A 17,483-nucleotide genomic window follows, 5' to 3' on the forward strand; every position below is an offset into this window, starting at 1 on the left:
TTGTTATGGCTGATTTGGGGGGAGCTGGTGGGAGGATGCGGGACTCGGTGGCTCAAAGGCAGGTAAAAGGGCAGTGTGGTTACCCCTCCACTCGCACGAAGTCACTGGCTGGACAAGGATTTTCGTCCACAGAGGTGGAAACACCTAGAATCCTAAGCTCAGAGAAGGGTACGTGGGTTCTGTTCAGTATTGCGGCGGGCCAAACCGGCTGCCGCAATTAAATAGCCGGCTCAGAATGCCTCAGCGTGTGTATATCTGTGTGCAGTTTTATCACATGCGTACATTTGTGCAACCACCATCAAAATCTTGATACCGAAATGAGGATGATGGAAGCTTTGCCTTTGGATCCCTTGCAGCCGTCATCACCCTCTGCATCTCTTCCTTTGGCTGATTCCGGTGTGTATCCATTCTCTTAATAAAACTATAATCATAAGTATAGCACTTTCTTGAATTCTATCATTCCTGTGATTTATTTAACCTAAGAATGGTCATGGAAACCCCTGTCTTTGTGGCTAGCTGGTCTGAAGTGAAGGTGATCCTGAGAACCCCTGAACTTGTGGGTGGCGACTGAAGTGAGGGCAGTCTTGTGGGGACTGTTCCTTCTGCCACTGCAATTTGGCAAACTCAGTATACACTGTGAATGTCATGAGGGCTCGGTGGGTTTGATACGATGTGGGTAAGTAGCTGGATAATTTGTATCCCTATATTCCTGAGCTTTGTTCTGGGATACAGTTAAGTTACCTAGAAACAGTTTGATCTTTTTCCGTCTTGCTTTGTTTTAAACAAGACCAGACCGCACATTGGATGAGATTCAGCCAAGTAAATGGTGTGTACTCAGAGCCTACTCTGTGCCAGTTTTCTAGACATCTAGTATAGGAAGTGAATAAGATCAACAAGTTTCCTGCCATCCTGAAGCTTACAATATAATTCTTACAGTCTATAACTTACACTCGGGTCCGTATACTCAGGAACTTAAGTTCAGGAATTTGATATTTGTCTTAATATGCTTTGTATGGAAGCTGATATGTGGAGTAATGATTATACATGACTCGAAATTTCTATATATTTCATGTCCCTTTTCAAAATCATTAAGAAAACAGTGGATCTGTTCACTCCAAGTGTTTCTAAATTATTTTGCATCATGTGTTATTTTTTAAAAAGGAAAATAGGAATACACCATCATCACCATGCAATCACTCTGATTAAAATTCCACTAAGATTCCTGATCTGTTATCAGCCTGCCACCCCTGGCTTCTCCCTTAGATCCCTACCTGGTACCCCAATTCAAATATGTTTGCCAGCGGCAGGCTTGGCCTGAGCCTGAACCTTATGCTGGCTTCAGTTTTGTGCCAGCCCCTATCAACAGCCCCCTGGGCCATACTTCAGTAATTCTACAGAGCAGTCTCTGAAGCTGTTTGCCAGGTTGAACAAAGGCCTATGCTATTCCAGGCCACTTTGCCTATTCCAATAGTGTGTGGTCTCTCCAGCTCTTTAAAGAGTAGGAGATACCAGGCCAATGTTGACTCTCCTATGAAGATCTACTCTTCTCTTCTTCAGATGCTGCCAGAATGTGGAAGACACCCTCAGAGTCCCTCTGGTTTGAGAGTTAAAAGAAGAGATACCAGGAAGAATGGCTTGTTGCCTCCATCAGGGAGGCCAAGGATGGCATTAGGCAGGAAGCTACCCCATGGAGATGAGTGCAGGTGGTTTGCTATTCAAGAGTTTAGAATCCTTGGGTAGCCCAAGGATCTGAAAATAATACTTTGAATGATGAGGGAAGGGAAGGGAAGCTAGGATGGAAGCAAGTGGAGTCATTTTCATTTGTGTTCAAATTGACTGTGTTGCTGATTTTTCAAGTTTCAGAAAATTCCCAAGACAGCTGTATTTGCATGTATTTTGATATTTAATTTACAAGAGTAAATAACTAATTATCCTTGGGATTTCAGTTCAATTTTCAGACCATATTTCTCTATGTTTTTAGGTCTAGAAAATTTAACATCACACTGAAGATGACATTATATAATGCTTGGTCCTACTTAATAAATTTATGTTAAACACACACAAACAGACTATGTTACATATATGAGCTGCATATATTTGTTTCTTTTGGAAGGGCTTCCGTTGTCTGAAATAATAAATACGTTTAGAGTCAAAGAAATGCAAGAAACAATCATCTTAGTATACAAGGTGGGCAAGGAAGACAATGGGAAAGATATGGATCAAGTTGATGTAATGTGATAACTTTAAAACTAGTGCTGTGGAGTGTACACCAATTCAAGTTATGGAATCATTAACCTAGCAACTAGGAATATGATTCAAGGTAACCTGTCCAACAAATGTACATCAGGTATATTGACTGAGGTAAATGAGATTGGATATGGAACAGAAAGCTCCCAAACATTTCTCATGTTCACCTTATTCTGCTAAAGGTGCTTCACAGTTAGTATATTCATAACATTTTATTTTATATGATTTGATCCAACAATTGATGAGGAAGAACATATCACTCACTGGAAACCCTGCCACAGTCACTGCTTTCCATCAGTTACTCCCCCATGTAAACTCTCTGGCACCTATGATGGCACGTGTTTTTCCACAGACATTACATTTCTAACCACTATGAGTTCACTCTGATCTATGACGCTCGCTGATGATGGCATCTTATCTTCCCACAAAAGGCTTTCCCACTCTCAGCATTCATACTGATCAACTGCTTATCTAGAATTTTTTGCTCAAGGCTTTTCCACCTTTAATGTGTGTCTTGCTCTTTCTGTGGGAAGTTGGTAACCAAATGGTTTGCTGGTGGCAAGGATGAGGCCTCCATTGGGGTTCCATGGGGGGAGTTTCTCTAGCCCCACAGGGTCAGAGCGCAGGTGTGGCTTCAAGGACAGTCACAACAAAAAGTTTAAGAGTTTATTACTTCCAGGTCCTCATGCTGGCAGGGTGACCACAGAGAGGCAGATAGCAAGCACTCCTCTGTCCCAGGCCTTGGTAAAGGAGTAACGTGTCCTTCAGGATGCAGTCTTGTCTATTTAAGACAGCTCGGTGTGGGTTGCCTTACTCTCGTGGGGTTGTTTTCTATTTCAAATGGCTTTGGCAGCAAGGGCTGGTGACCAACCACTCGGCATCCTGGGAGGGGCTGCCTATCTATCCTGGCTAGGCCTAGGCAGCAAATAACTGAGACTGTTCACCCCAGGACAATCTGCCAAGGCTTTCCTATTATGTGACATAAAATAAGGTGTAATTCATCACTGAAAGCACTATAACATGCATAATATTTCTCTCCTGGGCAAACTGTCCTGGAGCTCCTGAGGGAGTATATTTGCCAAGAGTCTGTTGCATATTATTAAGGCATTACCACACTCACTGCATTCAGAAGGTTTCTTCCCTGTGCAACTTCTGTTACTCCCTGAGGGTGCACATCTGGTAAGAGATTGTTCCAAAAAGACTATGTTTCCATTTGCTAGGAGCCCACTGATGTTTAATGATGTCTGAGGAGTCACAGAAGGCATCTGCACAAGCACCACAATAACAGGGATTTTCTTGTGTTAACAGGGTTTCACTTGTATGTAATGAACTGTCATTCTCTGTGGGAAGCTTTTCAACCTTAACTGAATCTACATGATTCTCTCATGAGTATTCTCTTATATTTAGTAAGGCAAGACTTGTAGGCAAAAGCTTTCCCACACTGAATGCATTCATACAGTCTCTCTCCTGTATCAGTTCGCTGATTTATAATGAGCTGTTGCTTTGTGATGATGGCTTTCCCACAGCCAGTGCATATATGGGATCTCTCTCCTGTGTGAATTTTCTAATGTACAGTGAGCTGTGATTTGCTGGAGAAATGTTTCCTACATTCACTGCATCCATAGGGTTTTCCTCCTTTTTCGTTTCCCTGATGTATAATTAGCTCAGTCTTCTGCGGAACACTGGCACATACAGTACACTTATATGGCTTCTCTCCTGTATGAGTTCTCTGGTGTTCAGTTAGTGTGAATTTTCTGTAGAATGCTTTCCCACAGAAACTGCATACATGGGGGTTTCTGTCCTACATGAGTTTTCTTATGTTCCCTGAGTTGAAATTTCTTGAGGAAGGCTTTCCCACATTCACTGCATCCATGCGGTTTCTCTCTTGTATGAATTCTCTTATGTTGAGAGAGCTTAGGTTTCTTGATGAAAGCTTCCCCACATTCAATGCATTCATGGGTTTTCTCTATTTTCTCAGTTTTCTGCTGATTAAGGAGTTGTGCCTTAATGCTGATTGGTTTTCTACTTTCACAGAATTTATTTTCAGTATGAGTTTGCTCATGATTATCATGGAGAAAGGATTTCCCATTTCCATTACAATCAGCAGGAGCCTTTATTACATAGCTTTTGTTCTGATTGACAAAATGTAAATATGATTTCAATGTTATTCCATATATATATCAAACATACCATAATTTGGCCTAAACGAAAATGACTTTTGGTATGATGTACCATATTTCCAAATGCATTATGTTCATAGCATTGTTCCATTCTCTTCAGCATTCTTTGATTTTGTGAATTCCCTGGCAGATAATTCTTAACTTTCTCAATTTCCAGAAGAGAAGAAAACAATGAATCCTCCATGTGAGTGGTAAAGAATAAAACTGCTTCAAAAAATTCTTTGGGGTGGGAAGCCCCTTTAGAGGAAACCCTGTGATAACAATATAAAAGAAATTCCAAGGTAAATGTATCTTATCTCTTAGACATAGGTAAAAACACAATAATAGAAAACAAACAAACCAAAAGATAACAGTAATCAGTGCAAAAAGAGATAATTCACAATGAATAATATAGATTTTGCCACTTTTTCAATATGGCCTTGAAAAATATGCAGAATCAGTAATATATAAGCAAGTCATTATTAGCATCAAACTGCAGAGGCTGTAGATATACTCTATCCAAAATGGTGAGGGACATATTCTTTGATTCAATGCATCCTTATTAAATGGCTACAACAAAAAAGGAAAACTACAGGCCAATCTCCCTAATGAATATAGATGCAAAAATTCTCAACAAAATACTTGCATATCGAATCCAAAGACACATAAAAAAAGTCATATACCATGACCAAGTGGGGTTCATTCCAGGCATGCAACGATGGTTCAACATAAGAAAATCCATCCATGTATTACAACATATTAACAAATCAAAAGAGAAAAATCAAATGATCATCTCAATAGATGCTTAAAAAGCATTCGACAAAATCCAACATTGCTTTTTGATAAAAACACTTTAAAAGGTAGGAATTGAAGGAAACTTTCTCAATATGATAAAGCATATATGAAAAACCCACAGCCAGCATAATACTCAATGCTGAGACTGAAAGCCTTCCCTCTAAGATCAGGAACAAGACAAGGATGCCCACTGTCACCACTGTTATTCAACATTGTGCTGGAAGTGCTAGCCAGGGCAATCCGGCAAGACAAAGAAATAAAAGGCATCCAAATTGGAAAAGAAGAAGTAAAACTGTCATTGTTTGCAGATGATATGATCTTATATCTAGAAAACCCTGAGAAATCGACGATACAGCTACTAGAGCTAATAAACAAATTTAGCAAAGTAGTGGTATACCAGATTAATGCATATAAGTCAGTAATGTTTCTGTATGCCAGAAATGAAAGAAGTGAAGAGACACTCAAGAAAAAGATACCATTTTCAATAGCAACTAAAAAAATCAAATACATAGGAATAAACTTAACCAAAGATGTAAAAGACCTATACAAAGAAAACTACATAACTCTACTAAAAGAAATAGAAGGGGACCTTAAAAGATGGAAAAATATTCCATGTTCATGGATAGGAAGGCTAAATGTCATTAAGATGTCAATTCTACCCAAACTCATCTACAGATTCAATGCAATCCCAATCAAAATTCGAACAACCTATTTTGCAGACTTGGAAAAGCTAGTTATCAAGTTTACTTGGAAAGGGAAGATGCCTTGAATTGCTAAAACACTCTAAAAAAGAAAAACAAAGTGGTAGGACTTACACTCGCTGACTATGAAGCTTACTATAAAGCCACAGTAGTCAAGACAGCCTGGTACTTGCACAAAGATAGATATATTGATCAATGGAATCGAATTGAGAATTCACAAATAGACCCCCAGATCGACAGCCGACTGATCTTTGATAAGGCCCTAAAGTCACTGAACTGGGACATAACACTCTTTTCAACAAATGGGGCTGGGAGAGTTGCATATCCATATCCAAAAGAATGAAAGAGGACCCCTACTTCACACCCTACACAAAAATTAACTCAAAGTGGATCAAAGACCTCAATATAAAAGACAGTACCATAAAACTAGAAGATAATGTAGGGAGACATCTTCAAGACCTTGTATTAGGAGGTCACTTCCTAGACCTTACACCCAAAGCACAAGCAACAAAGGAAAAAATAGATAAATGGGAACTCCTCAAGCTTAGAACTTTCTGTACCTCAAAGGAATTTGTCAAAAAAGTGAAAAGGCAGCCAATTCAATGGGAAAAAATTTTTGGAAACCATGTATCTGACAAAAGACTGATATCTTGCACATATAAAGAAATCCTACAACTCAATGACAATAGTACAGACAGCCCAATTATAAAATGGGCAAAAGATATGAAGAAACAGTTCTCTGAAGAGGAAATACAAATGGCCAAGAAACACATGAAAAAATGTTCAGCTTCACTAGCTAATAGAGAGATGCAAATTAATACAACAATGAGATACCATCTCACACCAGTTAGAATGACTGCCATTAAACAAACAGGAAATTACAAATGCTGGAGAGGATATAGAGAAATTGGAACTCTTATTCATTGTTGGTGGGACTGTATAATGGTTCAGCTACTCTGGAAGACAGTCTGGCTGTTCCTTAGAAAACTAGGTATAGAGTTACCCTTCAATCCAGCAATTGCACTTCTTGGTATATACTTGGAAGAACTGAAAGCAGTGACGTGAACAGATATCTGCATGCCAATGTTCACAGCAGCATTATTCACAATTGCCAAGAAATGGAAACAACCCAAATGTCCTTCAACAGATGAATGGATAAATAAAATGTGGCATATACACACAATGGAATACTATGTAGCAGTAAGAAAGAATGATGTTGTGAAACATATGACAACTTGGATGAACCTTGAAGACATAATGCTGAGCAAAATAAGCCAGGCACAAAAAGAGAAATATATGCTACCACTAATGTGAACATTGCTGGGGGAGAATCCATGGGGTGTTGGGCTTCCCCACCTTGATGGATGCTGATGTGCTCACAGACATTGGGGACTGGTGGTTTGATGGGGCTGAGCCCTCAATCACAGGACTTGTCCTTGGGAAAACCATTACTGTAAAGGAGAGGCTAGGCCTGCTTATAACTGCCTAAGTGTCTCCTCCTGAATTCCTCTTTTTCTCAGATGTGGCCCTCTCTCTCTAGCTAAGGCAACTTGGCAGATGAAATCACTGCCCTCCCGCCTATGTGGGATCTGACACCCAGGGGTGTAAATACCCCTGGCAACATGGAATATGACTCCTGGGGAGGAATCTAGACCTGGCATCATGGAATGGAGAACATCTTCTTGACCAAAAGGGGGATGTGAAAGGAAATGAAATAAGTTTCAGTGGCTGAGAGATTCCAAAAGATGAGAGGTCACTCTGGTGGGCACTCTTACACACAATATAGGTAGCCCTTTTTAGGTTGTAATGAATTGGAATAGCTGGCAGTAAATAAGTAAAACTATCAAACTACAACCCAGAACCCTTGAATCTTGAAGACGATTGTATAAAAATGTAGTTTATGAGGGGTGACAATGTGATTGGGAAAGCCATAAGGACCACACTCCCCTTTGTCCAGTGTATGGATGGATGAGTAGAAAAATGGGCAAAAACAAAACAAAACAAAACCATCCAGTGATTTTTTTTACTTTAATTGTTCTTTTTCACTTTAATTTTTTAGTCTTATTACTTTTGTTTGTGTGGTAATGAAAATGTTCAAAAATTAATTTTGGTGATGGACACAGAACTATATGGTAGTACTGTGAACAACTGATTATGTGCTTTGTATGACTGCATGGTATGTGAATATATCTCAATAAAATTGAATTATTAAAAAAAACAAAAAAATATAGAGAATGGGTTTATAAATCCCCATGTAACCAACACACAGCCACAAAACTCCATCTTCCTTTCATCATGATTATTCTTATGATTGAGGTATTGTAAGGTGAACTGGTGATCCTTGAAGCTTATGTCACCTGATGATGAATGAGGACTTGGCGATAGTTGTAATGAGTGTCAAAATGTCAAGAGCAGATGAATTGAATCTACCCATTGATAAGGGTCCACAAGCCATTATCATCAGATGAGCCCTCCAGGGGTATATACATCTGCCACATGTCATCTTTCCTGAAAACCTGTTTATTCTGGGGTGTTAACACGTTAGAATAATAAGATGGAGAGGTAAATCTGGAGAAGCATGTCCAAAGTAGTGAGAAATCTATGAAAAATTCTTGCATAGTTATTCTTTCTTGATTGGCCTTGAATTTTCTCCACTAGCTCCCATATTGATGGTGCCCAGAAAAAGGTGAAAAGACATTAAGATTCCATAATGCAGAGGGTCATGGTTGGTTAAGGAGAAAGCTTTTGGGGTCAGCAAGATGACTGATCTCACATCATAGTGAATGACAATTAGGTCACAAATAATAGACTCCAAATGAGCTTGTCAACCAAGAGTTAACTGACCTCAATCTCACATGATCAAGTGGATCCTTTAAAAATGTTACTGAAAATTCAGGTTTAGAATTCAAATTTAACCCAGAGAGAGCGGGCTTTACCGACTCTAGTGTCAGCTGATAGCACTTACTTACCTGCATATAGGGTTTAGCCCTTCTTATTTCTTATTTGTGTTGTCTCAGGAAGGGAATGTTTCTCTGTTAATCAAGAGGTTCCCAAACTGCCTTCCCATTAGAAACACCTGGGGGAGCTGTTGTACAAGTCCTGAAGCCCAGGCTGCATCCCAGACCAATTAAATCAGAATCACTGGGAGTAGGAATCAGGTGTCAATGTTTTTTTATAGCCTTCCTGGTGATTCAAATGTCCAGACTAGGTTGAGAACCACTACCCTATGCATTAGAAGGTGCATGGTCTACTAATGTGTATTTCAGAAAAGCTCCCCAGGAGCAAGTCAGTGGACCACTTGGCCTTTGCACTGACCTGAAAAGTAATGTCAGTAAAAGACCACTGAGGGTGGCAAAAAGTGAAAGTAAAAGGTGAACAAAGGACTGAATGCTGTGATTATATAACATGTACATGATTTTCTTCAGCAGATGATGGAGGCATCTGCAAAAGGAGGTCCACGAATGTGTGATATGATTGCATAACTGGAAAAAGGATTTAGTCTCCTAATGTGACAAATTTTGAAGAACTGATTGATTTTGATTTGGAATTTAGTGTTTTTCTGGTTCAGGAAATCATTCTCATGCAAGTAATAAAAAATCAGTAAATTAAAGAAAAACATTTTCTTTCCATAGATGTTGTTGCCTTTTAAACTCGCAGCTCATCTGTGGTAGCTCCATGAGCTGCAGGAGGACCTGGAACCATGGTCTTGGCCCTTGATCAGCAGATGTTATTTCTTATTTGTGTTCTCTCAGGAAGGGAATGATACTTTGATTAAAGAATATTAGGATATTTGGTTAACCGTGGCTTAGCAGTTCTTTCAAGTTGTGGGATATTGTACTTTAGAATCAAGCATAACTGTTACTGGATTAATTAGGTGTTTTGTTTTTTTTTTTAATTCAGTTTTATTGAAATATATTCACAAACCATACAGTCATCCATGGTATACAATCAACTGTTCACAGAATGATCATATAGTTATGCATTCATCACCACAATCTATTTCTGAACATTTTCCTTACATCAGAAAGAATCAGAATAAGAATAAAAAATAAAAGTGAAAAGAGAATACCCACACCATCCCCCCATCCCACCCTATTTGTCATTTAGTTTTTACTCCCATTTTTCTACTGATTTTTTTTCAATTTTTTAACTTTGTTTATCAAAAAATTAAAAACAAACAGGCAAACAACAACCAAAAAAACCCCACAACATTTCAAACAAAGCAATGGATTAAGGAAAACCAATAACCTAAAATAACTACTTTGCTTCCAATATGTTCCTCCCATACCCCAAGAAAATTAATAAACCATGTCCAAACAGAGGAGTAAGAAAAACAAATAATCTAAAATAACTACATTGCTTCCAACATGTTCCTACCATACCCCAAGAAAATTAACAACCCCTAAGAAAACAAAGGAATAAGAGAAAAAAAAACCTAAAATAACTCTATTGCTTCCAACATGATCTTACTATATCCAAGAAAGTTTACAAACCATAATCATTCCTGAGCATTCCCATAACATTGAGATTACCCTCCATAGTTTATCTGTTCTTATTAGATTATCATTCCCCCTCCAACAATTGGTATCTCTAGGTCCCCTACATTCTACAGTATAAAACATTGTACATTTATCACAGAATTCACATTAGTGGTAACATACAATATCTCTCTTTTTGTGCCTGGCTTATTTTGCTCAGCATTATGTCTTTTTTTTTTTTTTTTTTTATCTTCATTTTATTGAAATATATTCATATACCACGCAGTCCTACAAAACAAATCGTACTTTCGATTGTTCACAGTACCGTTACATAGCTGTACATTCATCACCCAAATCAATCCCTGACACCTTCATTAGCACACACACAAGAATAACAAGAATAATAATTGGAGTGAAAAGGAGCAATTGAAGTAGAAAAGAACACTGGGTACCTTTGTCTGTTTGTTTCCTTCCCCTATTTTTCTACTCATCCATCCATAAACTAGACAAAGTGGAGTGTGGTCCTTATGGCTTTCCCAATCCCCTTGTCACCCCTCATAAGCTACATTTTTATACAACTGTCTTTGAGATTCATGGGTTCTGGGTTGTAGTTTGATAGTTTCAGGTATCCACCACCAGCTACCCCAATTCTTTAGAACCTAAAAAGGGTTGTCTAAAGTGTGCGTAAGAGTGCCCACCAGAGTGACCTCTCGGCTCCTTTTGGATTCTCTCTGCCACTGAAGCTTATTTCATTTCCTTTCACATCCCCCTTTTGGTCAAGAAGATGTTCTCCGTCCCACGATGCCAGGTCTACATTCCTCCCCGGGAGTCATATTCCATGTTGCCAGGGAGATTCACTCCCCTGGGTGTCTGATCCCATGTAGCGGGGAGGGCAGTGATTTCACCTTTCAAGTTGGCTTAGCTAGAGAGACAGGGCCACATCTGAGCAACAAAGAGGCATTCCGGAGGAGGCTCTTAGGCACAACCATAGGGAGGCCTAGCCTCTCCTTTGCAGCAACCGTCTTCCCAAGGGTAAAACCTGTGGTAGAGGGCTCAACCCATCAAACCACCAGTCCCCTATGTCTGTGGTCATGTTAGCAACCATGGAGGTGGGGTAGGCGAATACCCCTGCATTCTCCACAGGCTCCTCAAGGGGGCACTGCATCTTTTTTTTTTCCTTGTTTTTTTTTTTTTTTTTTAACTTTCCCTTCTTTTTTAAATCAACTGTATGAAAAAAAAGTTAAAAAGAAAACAAACATACAATAAAAGAACATTTCAAAGAGACCATAACAAGGGAGTAAGAAAAAGACATCTAACCTAAGATAACTGCTTAACTTCCAACATGTTCCTACTTTACCCCAAGAAAGTTACCTAATATAGCAACATTTCTGTGAGCTTGCTCCTACTATATCCATCAGAAATTAACAGACCATAGTCATTCCTGGGCATCCCCAGAACGTTAAATAGCTTATCTGTTCTTCTTGGATTATTGTTCCCCCTTCCTTAATTGCTCTCTATTGCTAGTTCCCCTACATTCTACATTATAAGCTATTTGTTTTACATTTTTCAAAGTTCACATTAGTGGTAGCATATAATATTTCTCTTTTTGTGCCTGGCTTATTTCGCTTAGCATTATGTCTTCAAGGTTCATCCATGTTGTCATATGTTTGACGAGATCGTTCCTTCTTACTGCCACGTAGTATTCCATCGTGTGTATATACCACATTTTATTTATCCACTCATCTGTTGAAGGACATTTGGGTTGTTTCCATCTTTTGGCAATTGTGAATAATGCTGCTATGAACATTGGCGTGCAGATATCTGTTCGTGTCACTGCTTTCCGATCTTCCGGGTATATACCGAGAAGTGCAATCGCTGGATCGAATGGTAACTCTATATCTAGTTTTCTAAGGAACTGCCAGACTGACTTCCAGAGTGGCTGAACCATTATACAGTCCCACCAACAGTGAATAAGAGTTCCAATTTCTCCACATCCCCTCCAGCATTTGTAGTTTCCTGTTTGTTTAATGGCAGCCATTCTAATCGGTGTTAGATGGTATCTCATTGTGGTCTTAATTTGCATCTCTCTAATAGCTAGTGAAGCTGAACATTTTTTCATGTGTTTCTTGGCCATTTGTATTTCCTCTTCAAAGAACTGTCTTTTCATATCTTTTGCCCATTTTATAATTGGGCCGACTGTACTATTGTCATTGAGTTGTAGGATTTCTTTATATATGCAAGATATCAGTCTTTTGTCAGATACATGGTTTCCAAAAATTTTTTCCCATTGAGTTGGCTGCCTCTTTACCTTCTTGAGAAATTCCTTTGAGGTGCAGAAACTTCTAAGCTTGAGGAGTTCCCATTTATCTATTTTCTCTTTTGTTGCTTGTGCTTTGGGTGTAAAGTCTAGGAAGTGGCCGCCTAATACAAGGTCTTGAAGATGTTTTCCTACATTATCTTCTAGGAGTTTTATGGTACTTTCTTTTATATTGAGATCTTTGGTCCATTTTGAGTTAATTTTTGTGTAGGGGGTGAGGTAGGGGTCCTCTTTCATTCTTTTGGATATGGATATCCAACTCTCCCAGCCCCATTTGTTGAAAAGACCATTATGACTCAGTTCAGTGACTTTGGGGGCCTTATCAAAGATCAGTCGGCCATAGATCTGAGGGTCTATCTCCGAATTCTCAATTCGATTCCATTGATCTATATGTCTATCTTTGTGCCAGTACCATGCTGTTTTGGCAACTGTGGCTTTATATAAGCTTCAAAGTCAGGGAGTGTAAGTCCTCCCACTTCGTTTTTCTTTTTTAGAGTGTCTTTAGCAATTCGAGGCATCTTCCCTTTCCAAATAAATTTGATAACTAGCTTTTCCAAGTCTGCAAAGTAGGTTGTTGGAATTTTGATTGGGATTGCATTGAATCTGTAGATGAGTTTGGGTAGAATTGACATCTTAATGACATTTAGTCTTCCTATCCATGAACATGGAATATTTTTCCATCTTTTAAGGTCCCCTTCTATTTCTTTTAGTAGAGTTATGTAGTTTTCTTTGTATAGGTCTTTTACATCTTTGGTTAAATTTATTCCTAGGTACTTGATTTTTTTAGTTGCTATTGAAAATGGTATCTTTTTCTTGAGTGTCTCTTCAGTTTGTTCATTTCTAGCATATAGAAACATTACTGACTTATGTGCATTAACCTTGTATCCCGCTACTTTGCTAAATTTGTTTATTAGCTCTAGTAGCTGTATCGTCGATTTCTCAGGGTTTTCTAGATATAAGATCATATCATCTGCAAACAATGACAGTTTTACTTCTTCTTTTCCAATTTGGATGCCTTTTATTTCTTTGTCTTGCCAGATTGCCCTGGCTAGCACTTCCTGCACAATGTTGAATAACAGTGGTGACAGCGGGCATCCTTGTCTTGTTCCTGATCTTAGGGGGAAGGCTTTCAGTCTCTCAACATTGAGTACTATGCTGGCTGTGGGTTTTTCATATATGCTCTTTATGATGTTGAGGAAGTTTCCTTCAATTCCTACCTTTTGAAATGTTTTTATCAAAAAGGGATGTTGGATTTTGTCAAATGCTTTTTCAGCATCTATTGAGATGATCAATTGATTTTTCCCTTTTGACTTGTTAATGTGTTGTAATACATTGATTGATTTTCTTATGTTGAACCATCCTTGCATGCCTGGAATGAACCCCACTTGGTCATGGTGTATGATTTTTTTAATGTGTCTTTGGATTCGATTTGCAAGTATTTTGTTGAGGATTTTTGCATCTATATTCATTAGGGAGATTGGCCGGTAGTTTTCCTTTTTTGTAACATCTTTGCCTGGTTTTGGTATTAGATTGATGTTAGCTTCATAAAATGAGTTAGGTAGTGTTCCATTTTCTTCAATGTTTTGAAAGAGTTTGAATAAGATTGGTGTCAGTTCTTTCTGGAAAGTTTGGTAGAATTCCCCTGTGAAGCCATCTGGCCCTGGGCATTTATTTGTGGGAAGATTTCTGATGACTGATTGGATCTCTTTGCTTGTGATGGGTTGGCTGAGGTCTTCTATTTCTTCTCTGGTCAGTCTAGGTTGTTCATATGTTTCCAGGAAATTGTCCATTTCCTCTACATTATCCAGTTTGTTGCCATACAGTTGTTCATAGTATCCTCTTATAATTTTTTTAATTTCTTCAGGATCTGCAGTTATGTCACCTTTTTCATTCATTATTTTGTTTATATGGGTCTTCTCTCTTTTTGATTTTGTCAGTCTAGCTAGTGGCTTGTCAATCTTGTTGATCTTCTCAAAGAACCAACTTTTGGTGATATTTATCCTCTCTATTGTTTTTTTGTTCTCTATGTCATTTATTTCTGCTTTAATCCTTGTTATTTCTTTTCTTGTATTTGGTTTAGGATTGGTTTGCTGTTCATTTTCTAGCTTCTTCAGTTGATCCATTAGTTCTTTGATTTTGGCTCTTTCTTCCTTTTTAATATATGCGTTTAGTGCTATAAATTTCCCCCTCAGCACTGCTTTTGCTGCATCCCATAGGTTTTGGTATGTTGTGTTCTCATTTTCATTCATCTCTATATATTTAGCAATTTCTCTTGCTATTTCTTCTTTAACCCACTGATTGTTTAGGAGTGTGTTGTTTAACCTCCAGGTATTTGTGAATTTTCTAAGTCTCTGATGGTTATTGACTTCTAATTGTATTCCACTGTGGTCAGAGAATGTGCTTTGAATAATTTCAATCTTTTTAAATTTATTGAGGCTTGTTTTATGTCCCAGCATATGATCTATTCTGGAGAAAGTTCCATGAGCACTAGAAAAGTATGTGTATCCTGGTGATTTGGGATGTAATGTCCTGTATATGTCTGTTAAATCGAATTCATTTATCAGATTGTTTAGGTTTTCAATTTCCTTATTGGTCTTCTGTCTGGTTGATCTATCTATAGGAGAGAGTGATGTGTTGAAGTCTCCCACAATTATTGTGGAAACATCAATTGCTTCCTTTAGTTTTGCCAGTGTTTCTCTCATGTATTTTGTGGCACCTTGGTTGGGTGCATAGACATTTACGATTGTTATTTCTCTTGCTGAATTGCCCCTTTTATTAGTACGTAGTGGCCTTCTTTGTCTTTCAAAACATCCCTGTATTTGAAGTCTATTTTATCTGAGATTAATATTGCTACACCTGCTTTCTTTTGGCTGTAGCTTGCATGAAATATTTTTTTCCATCCTTTCACTTTCAGTTTCTTTGTGTCCCTGTGTCTAAGATGAGTCTCTTGTATGCAACATATTGATGGTTCATTTTTTTTTGATCCATTCTGCGAATCTATATCTTTTAATTGGGGAGTTTAATCCATTTACATTGAACGTTATAACCGTGAAGGCATTTCTTGAATCAGCCATCTTATCCTTTGGTTTATGTTTGTCATATTTTTCCCCTCTGTCTATTAATATCCTTTATTGTACCCATACCGAATCTCTTTAGTACTGAACCTTTCTCCAAGTCTCTCTGTCCTTTCTTTGTTTCTCTGTCTGTAGGGCTCCCTTGAGTATCTCCAGTAGGGCAGGTCTCTTGTTAGCAAATTCTCTCAGCATTTGTTTGTCTGTGAAAAATTTAAGCTCTCCCTCAAATTTGAAGGAGAGCTTTGCTGGATAAAGTATTCTTGGCTGGAAATTTTTCTCACTCAGAATTTTAAATATATCGTGCCACTGCCTTCTCGCCTCCATGGTGGCTGCTGAGTAGTCACTACTTAGTCTTATGCTGTTTCCTTTGTATGTGGTGAATTGCTTTTCTCTTGCTGCTTTCAGAACTTGCTCCTTCTCTTCTGTGTTTGATAGTGTGATCAGTATATGTCTCAGAGTGGGTTTATTTGGATTTATTCTATTTGGAGTTCGCTGAGCATTTATGATTTGTGTATTTATGTTGTTTAGAAGATTTGGGAAGTTTTCCCCAACAATTTCTTTGAATACTCTTCCTAGACCTTTACCCTTTTCTTCCCCTTCTGGGACACCAATGAGTCTTATATTCAGACGTTTCATATTATCTATCATATCCCTGAGGTCCATTTTGATTTTTTCAATTTTTTTCCCCATTCTTTCTTTTATGCTTTCATTTTCCATTCTGTCATCTTCGAGGTCACTGATTCGTTGTTCACCTTCCTCTAGTCTTGTACTATGAGTGTCCAGAATCTTTTTAATTTGGTCAACAGTTTCTTTAATTTCCATAAGATCATCCATTTTTTTATTTAGTCTTGCAATGTCTTCTTTATGCTCTTCTAGGGTCTTCTTGATTTCCTTTGTCTCCCGTACTATGGTCTCATTGTTCATCTTTAGTTCTTTGAGTAGCTGCTCTAGGTGCTGTGTCTCTTCTGGTCTTTTGATTTGGGTGCTTGGGCTTGGGTTATCCATATCGTCTGGTTTTTTCATATGCTTTATAATTTTCTGTTGTTTTTGGCCTCGTGGCATTTGCTGAACTTGATAGGGTTCTTTTAGGATTTGTAGACCAATTGAAGTCCTTATCTCTAATTTATCAGATCTACAGCTTCGTGGAGTACACTTTCTCTAACTAACCAGCAGGTGGCGTCCACGAGCCACCTGTTCTCCACAAGCCAGTTCTCCCCTGCTTAGCCTTTTTGGTGAGTGGGGGAGTGAGTCTTGTGGGGTCCAATTGGTGTACCAAGCTTGCGTGTGTAGTTGGTGTTGCCTGCCCTGTATATGGGGCGTGTTTCTGGGCAGTCATGGAGGGGGGGTGGCCCTAACAATCAAATCTCCCTGGTGATCCTAGAGTTTTACAGCTGCTGCAATAGTCTAATCCTTCAGTTCAGTCCTGCCACAGTTTGTCTCTGTCACTGACCCACAAGTCCTTGGTATTGGCATATGGCTCCTGAGACTTGCAAGTGGGCCCCTCTTCCAGGCCGTGCACCCCGGGTCCTCTGTTGAGGGATGACTGTGCTATGTCACAGGTGAGTGCCGTCCCCCCAGGGCAGTTCTGGGCTGGTGGGCTGTGTAGGGAGGCTCCCAGTCTGCTGAAATGATGGCTGAATGGGGCTTTGTTAATTCACACTGCTCTACCTTCCCAACTCTGGGACAATCAGCTGAGGTTGCAGGGAAGGCTA

At 38.8% G+C, this 17,483-nt stretch overlaps 1 pseudogene; it reads right to left on the reverse strand.

The window, feature by feature from the left end:
* Nucleotides 1–3,540: 3,540 nt before the first annotated feature.
* Nucleotides 3,541–4,397, reverse strand: LOC119521314 (annotated as a pseudogene).
* Between the last annotated feature and the right edge of the window lie 13,086 nt (nt 4,398–17,483).

This window comes from Choloepus didactylus, chromosome 27 (genome assembly GCF_015220235.1).
Source record: "Choloepus didactylus isolate mChoDid1 chromosome 27, mChoDid1.pri, whole genome shotgun sequence".
In the NCBI taxonomy this organism is placed as follows: Eukaryota; Metazoa; Chordata; class Mammalia; order Pilosa; family Megalonychidae; genus Choloepus; species Choloepus didactylus.